This window comes from Octodon degus, unplaced genomic scaffold, assembly GCF_000260255.1.
Source record: "Octodon degus isolate 3935 unplaced genomic scaffold, OctDeg1.0 scaffold00098, whole genome shotgun sequence".
Lineage (NCBI taxonomy): Eukaryota > Metazoa > Chordata > Mammalia > Rodentia > Octodontidae > Octodon > Octodon degus.
In genome coordinates, this window is record NW_004524674.1 from 4,723,514 (window position 1) to 4,733,956 (window position 10,443).

The 10,443-nt window shown below is 44.7% G+C and overlaps 2 pseudogenes; both read left to right on the plus strand.

Annotated features, from left to right (window-relative positions):
- The first annotated feature begins 2,412 nt into the window (after positions 1–2,412).
- LOC101570293 lies at positions 2,413–2,872 on the plus strand (annotated as a pseudogene).
- A 6,108-nt stretch (positions 2,873–8,980) lies between these two features.
- LOC101565527 lies at positions 8,981–9,454 on the plus strand (annotated as a pseudogene).
- Positions 9,455–10,443: the final 989 nt, after the last annotated feature.

The following is a 10,443-nucleotide window of genomic DNA, read 5'->3' on the forward strand; positions in this document are numbered from 1 at the left end:
TCCAGGTCCCTGGCAATCCCAGTTCTAAAGTGATCAGAAGAGGACTGAAGATTATGAGCAGCAGTGTTGGAAGGTCCCTGGGCATTCAAGGTTCTTCTAGAAACATTAGCACCAAAAGGAAATTATATGGTCAGCTGCAGAAAAGTTTGGCTTTCCTTTTTCTTCGCTTCCTCCTGAGCTCCTGCCGCTGCTGCCGCAACTGGTGAACTCATACCTGAGTCTGCACCGGATTCATCGTCCGGCCTCTCCAGCCCTGTTTTCTAGGACTGCCACACAGACATACCACAGACAAGATGCACAAACAACAGAAATTAATTTTTTCCCAATTCAGCAGGCTGGAAATCTGAGATCAATGTATCTGAAGGCTTGGTTTCTCCTGGGCTTTCTTCTTGGCATGGAGTTGACCAGCTTCCAGTGTGTCCTCACATAATCTTTCTTCCTTGTGTCTGTGTCCTAATCTCCCACCGAAACCAGTTATATTGGATTAGGGCTCACCCACTCTCAGTAATCTCATTTAACCTAAATTACCATGTTTTTTAGTGCTTCTAGAGATTGGACCTAGAACATTTTCACTGAGCTATATCCCAGTCCTTTTTGTTATTGTCCAGGGTGGGTTCAAACTTTTGATGCTCCTGGTTCAGCCTCTCAGAGCATATGCCACCATGCCCAGCTTCTCCTTGCCTTTTTAAAGACCCATTTCCAAATAGTGAAGGTGCAAATTCTAGTGGATCAGGGGTTAGGATTTCAACCACTGATTTGGGGTGGGGGGCACCATTCAGCCCATCACAGAGTGAAACAGACAACTCTTACCTGAGATTGAGTATGCATGTTCATAAGTGTGTTCCCACATTTGTCATGTGTGCTGGGAAGAATGGGTCAGAGGAGAGTTACTTTGCCCAAATCCAGCTCATCCCAATACCAGGCCCAAAAGGACAGAATAAGAGCTACCCTGGGCTCAGTCCCCAGTACAAAAAAGTGAGGCCTTAAGTCATGAAAGTTTCACTCCTTGGATGGCATAGACGGCCCTTATTAAAAAGGCTCAAGGGTGATGCTTTGCCCCTTTTACCACAGAAGGACATGGAAGATGCTGCCTCCCCAGGGTGGTGGTACCAACCTCCAATCTGGCACTCTCAGAAGCCAAAGCAGGAGGATTCAAAGAATCAGGTCAGTAGCACAGTGCCTGCCTGGCAAGTGCAAGGTCCTGTGTTCAATTCTCAGTACCAAAAAAAAAAAAAAAAGAAAGAAAGAAAAGAAAAAAAGAAAGAAAGAGAAAAAGGAAGGGCAGGAAGAGGCCAATATGAAGAACACCAGTGCCAGCAGCAGCACCAACAATTCTGATAGTGCCTTCATGTTGGACTTTCCCACCTACAGAGCTCTAAGAAATGAATTTCTATGGCTTATAAATTACTCGGCTTGAGGTATCCAGTACAACTGGATTGAGACACCTACCCAGCTCCATCTGACTCCAGCAGCAAGGCTCTTGCTAACATGCATCTGTGTGTCACAGATTTGCCTCAGTTTGAGGTGCACAAGACAAGACAGATGCAATCCTTGTACCAGCTCTGTTCCATACTTTGTATGTGGCCACCGCCAGCCTCCACCTCTTGTCACTTCTACACACCCTGTGTCCAGCTGCAGGGTGTGTTCTAGAAAGACTAGAGCATGACAGCTATTTGTTTCTTCATTCCTTTGAACATGATTTGCCTTCCTCCCAGTCCAGTAATCCATCTGGTGACTTCCAGTTCATCTTCTGGGAAACAAATGTGAGTCACTTCCTCTGGGAAGCCTCCCCCAACTCACAAGTAGAGCGTACCGGGTACCTCTACACCACCTCCCAGCCAGGTATAGCCTGCTGCCATTGATCTGGGGCACTCTCTGCCTCCCAAGATGCGCCAGAACACCCACCACACACGAGCTGTGGCTTTTTCCCCTTTCTGTCCTTAACTGCCTGCAAGGGACCCTGCACATTGCTCTCTCAGATTCCCTTCCTCTTTGCGTCTAAAGTCAGGATATATGAAGGCTGGTGTTTTGGTGCAAACATCGGCAATATCTCAGGAAACAGCTCATCAAAAGTATGGAACAAAATAAAGAACAAAATATACAATAGATGATAGGGAACTGGAAGATAAACTAGAAAGCAGAAAGGGATCTGGGAATAAGGGACACAGGAGGGGAGGAAAATGGAAAGTAAAAAGGATCAAGATGCAATATGCATACATATGAATTCCCCATTATGGATGGATTATGGATTATGTATAGCAAATGTACACTAATAAAAAAAAAAACTGTTTCTTTCGGCTTTTGGCTAGGAGGCTAAGGTGCAATTTTCTTTGGTCGTCCCAAATCCAGGTTCATCCAACAACAGCCACCTCCAGCATGCCACCCAAGTTGGACCCCAATGATATCAAAGTCATGTACCTGAGGTGCACTGGTGGTGAAGTTGGCGCCACGTCTGCCCTGGCCCCCGAGATCAGTCCCTTGGGTCTGTCTCCAAAACAAGTGGGGGATGACATCATCAAGGTAATCGGTGACTGGAAGGGCCTGCGGATCAGTGAAACTGACCATTCAGAACAGACAGGCTCAGACTGAGGTGGTGCCTTCCGCCTCTGCCCTGATCATCAAAGCCCTCAAGGAGCCGCCAAGAGACAGAAAGAAGCAGAAAAACATTAAACACAGCGGAAATATCACTTTTGATGAGATTGTCAACATTGCCTGACAGATGCGGCACCAGTCTTTAGCCAGAGAACTTTCCAGAACCAATAAGGAAATCCTGGGGACCACCCAGTCTGTGGGCTGCAACGTGGACAGCCGGCACCCTCATGACATCATAGATGACATCAACAATGGTGTTGTCAAGTGCCCAGCTAGCTAAGGAGCATAAGAAATTACATCAATAAAGAGATGATCTGACAAAATAATTAATTAATTAATTTAATTAAATAAACTGCAGGCCGGCCTGATAGTTCAGCGGACTCTTAGGCAGAGAGCAGCAGTTGGGGTTCGATCCCCGGCATGCTGTGCTGCTCCCCCACTGGGGCTCACTGAGACAGCAATTGAGACTGGACATGATGGCATGGGCCTGTAACCCCAGTGCCTGAGAGGCTGAAAACAGAAGAATCATGAGTCTGATTTATGTAGTGAGACCCTGTAGACCTTGTAGACCCTGTCCTAAATACAGGAAGAAAAGAAAAAATAACCTGTCTGCATTTGTAACTCATTGGCCCTGCTAAGATCAGTAGAGTCACTGGGTCAGTTGGGGGAGGGGGTGTTAGGACAAGAAAGAGTTAATATAGAGGCATGTTAAATAACCTGCAGGGCATGTGGGACAGGAAAAGGAAAGCAGAGCAGCAACAGCTGCAGGAGTAACCAAGAACACTCGGAACTCAAGGACACCCTGTTTTTGTGGCCTTGCTCCCAGATGCCTAGCAAGTTCTCATGTATAGCCTAAATATTAATCTTGGACACATATGATGGGATCTTATGTTCCCCTAAAGTAACCCAAAAGCTGATACTCAAAATATATAAAAATAAAGACCAAAGGTGGGATGACAGCCTGTTTACTCCAGCCCTCACTTTGCTAACATTGAGTGTCCATGTGTTTTTGTTTGTGGCTGGGGCCCGTGAGTCTTTCCCAGCAGGGTGGGGGGTGGGGGGCAAAGTTCAAGCAAAGGCCCCCAAGAGTTCTCTTATGCTGCATCTCCACAGCACTTCCCTTCTTCTCAGCGCCTGTAGTAAGTGTCCTGATTATTGACAAATCCCAGTGTAGGATTCCAAAGATCCTAGCCCGCAGAGGACTATGACACACTTGCTCAGTGCTCTGTCCCACAGTTTAGAAGAGCACCTAATATACAGTAGACTCTCCAGGAATGTTAGCTGGTTTAATGACTTTTGTTTAAAGAAATAACTCTTTTTTTAAAAAATTGCTTTTGGGGCCAGGGAGATGACTCAGTGGAATAAGTGTTTCCCTGGCAAGTGCAAGGGCCTAAGTTCAATCCCCGGTTCCACAAAAATAAAAAAATGGTTTTGGGACCAGTCAAAAATCTAGGCAGATTAAAGTGGCTGCAAGCAGAAGCAGGGGCCGAGGCTTCAATCCCTAGGCCTGCTGTGCAGACCCCACCCTGGGGCGTCCTGAGACAGCAATTGAGACTGGACATGGTGGCACGCACCTATAATCCCAGCTCTTGGGAGGCTGTAAACAGACAGATCACTACGAGTTCAATCTAGTAGTGAGACCCTGAACATTCTGTAGACCCTTCCCTAAAATACAAAAAAAAAAAAAAATTATTACAGTAGGAAAAATAAGGATATAAAACAACTAGAACTCTCATATACTGCTAGTGGGAAGGTAAAATGGTAAATCCATTTTAGAAATGTGTTTGGCAGCATCTATTAAATTTGGACTTTCAGGGGCTGGTGAGATGGCTCAGTGGTCTAAAGCACCTACTTAGAACAAGCTTGGCAAAGCACAGGGACCACGGTTCAATCCCCCAGCACCACATGCCAGCCAGCCCCGCCCCCTGGTGGGCTGAGCTGGCCACACACACACATAAATAAATAAATAAAATTAAAAAAAATTAAAAAAAATAAATTTGGACTTTCAAAAAAGAAATGGGGGTGCTGGCGTGATAGCTCAATGGACTAAGTGCCTGCTTAAGCAAGCACAGGGACTGGAGTTTGATCCCCGGTACCACATGCTGCACTGGCCCTGCCCCTAGACACACTAAGCCAGTGACAGAGTGCAGGCATGGTGGCACATGCCTATAATGCCAGTGCTGGGGAGGCTGAAAGCAGGAGGATCACTGTGTCTGAGCTGTGTAGTGAGATCCTGTACCAAATACACAATGAAAAAAAATTAAATTTGGACTTTCATATTTCAGCCCTAGACATTCACTCAATAAAAACTTATCCATATTTACACCAAAAAACATGTATAAGAATGTCCACACACTGGGGCTGGTGAGATGGCTCAGTGGTCTAAAGCACCTATTAGAACAAACTAAAAGCACAGGGACCGCGGTTCAATCCCCCAGCACCATATGCCAGCACCACCACCACCCCTGGTGGGCTGAGCTGGCCACACACACACACACACACACAAATAAATAAAATTTTTTTTTAAAAAATTGTTAAAAAAATAAAAAAAAAGAATGTCCACACAGCCAGATGTAGTAGTGCATGCCTATAATCCCAGCACTTGGGAGGCTGAGGTGGGAGAATCACCAAGAGTTCAAGTCCCACCTGGGTTCCATAGTGGGTTCAGGGCCAACCTGAACTGCGTAGGGAGACATTGTCTTTAAAAAAAGAAGGGGAAAAAAAGGAATGTCTATAGCAGCACTCTTCATTGTAATAGCCCCAAATGGGACACTACCCAAATGTTGAACACTACCCAAATGGTGGTGGATAAACACTTTGGGGTGCACATGCACACAATGGCATACTATATACATCAACAACAGTAAATCATCTACAGCCATCAGTAACAATATAGATAAATCCACAATGATCATTGCAAGAAATCAGCTCAGATGTATATTTGACACAGTTCTTTTTACTTAAGAGAAAAATAGGCAAAACTGACCTATGCTTCTAGAAGTATGAGTGTTCAATCCGTGACACTTGTGCATATTTCTGTGTGAGTTATACACACATATATGCACAAATATATATAGTATATAGTATGGCCATGTGTCACTTAACAATAGACATATATTTGGTAATTATATCATTAGGTGATTTAATCATTGTATAAATATCATGGTGAATTCATACTCTTAGCTGCAAAGTCACTAAGCAATATAACTGGGAACAACTATCTTATATGCAGTTGTTATTTACTGAAACATCATTATGAATTATAACTAAGAATGTACTTTTTAAAAAGCTTTTTGCATGGTTGTTCTTCAAAACTTATTTTTAACTACAATAAGCTCCATTATTTATACCCTTAGGTATTTATCAAAAGGATTGAAATCACGGATTCAAAGAGATATTTATATACCCATATTTATAGTGGTGGTACTATTCACATGTATTATATATTATAGCCAAAGGTAGAAGCCACTAGTGCCAACCAATAACTAAATAAACAAAATGTGATATATACATACAATGGGACATCACTTAGGTTTTGGTTTGGTTTGGTTTGGTTTGGTTTGGTTTGGTTTGGTTTGGTTTGGTTTGGTTGTGTTTTTCTGAGACAGAATCTCACCCTGTAGTTTAGGCTGATCTTGAACTCACTAAGCAGCCCTGGCTGGCCTAGAATTGCAATACTCTTCCTGCCTCAGCCTCCGGAGTGCTGGAATTATAGGTGTAGGCAACTACATTACAGTTTACTCAGTTTTTTGTTTTTTTTTTTAAAAAAGGAAATTCTGGCACATGCTATAATGCAGATGCCTGAAGCTGTTACACTAAGTGAAATAAGCCAGTCTCAAAAGGACAAATTTTGTGATTCTATTTTTGTAAGATACACTGTAGTCAAACTCATAGCAATCACATAGAGTGGTGGTTATGAGGGGGTCAATAAGGTAAACTGGGAAGTTATTGTTTAATGGAATACCACAGAGTTTTAATTTTGCAAGGTGAAAACTTCTGTAGTTGGTTGCACAATATGAACTTAAAGCCAGTGAACTATACTTACAAAGAGTTAAGGTGGTAACTATTTTATGTATGTACTACAATTTTTAATTTTAAAAATTTAATTGTTGCAACAGCTATTAAACACCACTTCAGTCTGGACATGGTGATGCACACCTGTAATCCCAGCACTAGGGAGGCTGAAAACTGGAAGATCACTACAAGTCCAAGCTGTGCAGTAAGACCCTGTACCAAATAAATAAATAAATAAACAAATAAACAAACAAACAAAGTTATTGTTTCTCCCTTGCCAACATTCAGGACAACAGTGCCACCGTGTGGTCCCAGCTGCAGGTGCCACTCCTGCACCCAAGCATTCTTCCAGTAGTACAATTCTAGGTCTCTCTAAATAACTGAGACAGGAGCTCACCCTGTAGTTCAGACTGATCCTGAACTCATTAAGTAGCCCAGGCTGAGGTGAAATATTAAGCATGTTTCAGCAATTGAACTCCAGAAAACAAATAGGAAACTTTTTCCTCCAACCATTTTTCTTTTATTTTTTATTTTTTTTTTTTTATTTTTTGTAGCTCCAATCATATAGCCTTATTGGTTACTCTTAGAATTGATAAAGAATTTTTAAAAGATCCTGGCAGCTCAGCAATGGAAAACTGATGATCAAGGGCCGGCCAGATAGCTCAGCAGACTCAAGCACCTGCTTAGGCGGGAGAATCACTGTGAGTCTGGTTTACGTGGTGAGATCCTGTAGACCCTGTAGACCCTTACTAGAACACATAAGAAAGAAAGAAAGAAAAAAAGAAAGAAAGAAAGAAAGAAAGAAAGAAAGAAAGAAAGAAAGAAAGAAAAAGTGATGATTGATTTCTCCTATTTTCATCCCAGAGCTATTGAATTGGAGTTCAGAAACCAGGACAATTGCACTTCCAAGCCGCAGGATCCCAAGAACTCTGTGGAACAGGCCTCGAGTGCGACTTTCCAAGGGAGTAAGTACTTCACTCAGTCTGCAGCTTTTCCTCTCTAACAAAGCTTTCTCTAAGTCCCCTTCCTTCCAAGTCAAATGGAGGTTGTGGGGAGGCAGTAAGCAAGGGCATCTACCCAGACAGGCAGCTCCACTGTCAGCCCAGAAGGACAGCAAGCCTGTGCCGAGGTCACTGTCCCTGCTAACAGTTTCTCTGAGGCCCACCACCACACGGCTGGTTTGGCCCTCTGCCCATTGCACAAACCGCCTCCGCAGAGCCTCGAAACTGTTTCATTTAAGTTCTGGTTGCAACTGCTCCTCTGAGGGCGATTGGGGCGGAAGTGTCCTACTGGTCCCCTTCACGATGGCCCCCGCAGCCCCGTGAGCAAAGGGAAGTTTGGGGCGTCCTCTGTCTCAGGCTCAGCCCTCTCTGGACTCAGGCTCTTACCTAAGGATTCCTCCATTCCTGTGCCGCAGTAATCCTGAGTCTGTCTTCTTAATGCAGTCCACCCTCCAGTTCCCCCTCCACCAACCCAAGCTCCCTGGAGAATCTCAGCCACCTGACCTGCCTGTGACCCATGCCGGCAATAGCTGTGTGTCTGTGTGTGGGGCTTGGTTTTATTCGCATGAAATTTTAATGATCAAACACGGTGCCCAGTTACAGATAATTGAATTTGTTTTGGGTGGCTAAGCGGACGAATAAACTGCTAACCACTTCCCTGTCCAGGTGAAGTCAGCAAGTGACCTAGCAAGAGATCATTGTTCCGCTAGAAGGGGAGCAGCTCCCCTGAGCTGCTTGAGCAGAAGTCAGCCCTGCCTGAGGAGTGACCTCTGGGACTGTCCAGGGCCTTGGAAGAAACCACTCTGGGCTGCTGGAACTGGTGCACAGGGCGAGCTGCTGAGGGCAGGTAGCACTTTTCATAGGGGCCAAAGAACTTCCTTGTAACAAAGAAATTCAGATCCCAGCTCTTTTCTTTTGGAGGTTTAATGTCAGTAGAAGCTCCCTAGAAGACCGAGACAGTTCTAGCTAAGGACTGGTGACAGAAAGGGGCACCCCAAGGCCCAAGGAGGAAACAGAACTAGTAACTCTCATATTAGCTTAGCTGCTATAACAAAATACCACAGAAGGGGAGGCTTAAACAACAAACACTTCTCACAGTTCTGCAGGTGGGAAATCCAAGATCAACATGTTTATAGAATTAGTACCTGGGAAGGGCTCGCTTCCTGGTTTACAGACAGCCACCTTGCCAAGAATGAGAGATTGGATTTGTTTGTTCCTGTCAACTCCTTTTCTTACAAGGGCACTATATGCTCTTTTGGCTTTCAGCTAGGAGGCTAAGGTGCAACTCTCTTCAGTTGTCCCAAATCCGGGTTCATCTGACACCAGCCTCCTCCAGCATACCGCCCAAGTTTGACCCTAACGAGATCAAAGTCATGTACCTGAGGTGCACCGGTGGCAAAGTTGGCGCCACGTCTGCCCTGGCCCCCGAGATCGGTCCCTTGGGTCTGTCTCCAAAAAAAGTGGGGGATGACATCGTCAAGGCAATTGGTGACTGGAAGGGCCTGCAGATTACGGTGAAATTGACCATTCAGAACAGACAGGCTCAGACTGAAGTGGTGCCTTCTGCCTCTGCCCTGATCATCAAAGCCCTCAAGGAGCCGCCAAGAGACAGAAAGAAGAATTAGTACCTGGGAAGGGCTCGCTTCCAAAACATTAAACACAGCGGAAATATCACTTTCGATGAGATTGTCAACATTGCCCGACAGATGCAGCACCAGTCTTTAGCCAGAGAACTTTTGGAAACCATTAAAGAGATCCTGGGGACCACTCCATCTGTGGGCTGCAATGTGAACAGCTGGCATCTTCATGACATCAACAACGGCTTTGTCGAGTACCCAGCTAGCTAAGGATCATAAGAAAATATTTCAATAAAAAGATGCTCTGACAGAAAAAAAAACCAAGGGCACTATATGAGTCAGTTTTCCCATTTGGGGCCTGCAATACCTGATGCCCACATTTAACAGAGGAGAAGTTTATCTTCCCCCACAGTTTCAGAGAGTTCAGTCCATGGCAGGATTACTTGGAGGCATAAACGGCATAGCACAAGGGCCATCGCAGCCAAGAAGCAGAGAGACAGCAAAGAACCAGAAAGAGAGGAAGGCGATAGGACGAGAATAGGCTTTCTGGATCATGCCCCAACAACACACCTGCCCCAGCCCGATCCAGCACATTTAACTGTAGCTTGTCAATTGATCAACCTATGGATGAGTTTATCGTCCTCATGATCCAGTTGCCTTCTGAGAGCCCCATTGCTAAACACATAAAACTTTGGGGGGACATTTCAGATCTAAACCATAACAATGAGTCCCCATAATTCCCCAGGAATTGGGACAAGGGACCCCTTATTAATCTGAATTTATGAGCACTTCAATATGAAAAGAGACATGATCTCAGTTGTACCCAGTCATGTAAGTGACAATAAACATATCCTATTTTCCTTTCTTGATCATGTGGTGAGGAAGCTGGTTGTCATAGTAGAACAGGAAAGAAAACCCTGCTTTCCACCCTGGCATCCACCCTGCTACAGCTGAACAACCTTGGTCAAATCCACCTCTCTAAGACTCAGTTTTGCAAATGGACAAGAGGAGGGGAAGGGAACATAAAAAGAATTAAGACATGCTCTGGTGACCCAACCCACGGGTTAGTCAATGAGGACCCTGGAAGGGGAGTGGGGATGAAATAGGGACAGGAGACACGAGAAATGGAGGCAAGACAAAGGTTCTGATCAAGCCCCATTTATTCAAGGAAGTCTCAGAGAATTTATAGGAAGCAGGGAAGAAGAGGGAGGAGTGATTATACGTCATCAGGTTGCTAGGCACTGGGGGGTGGTCTCTAG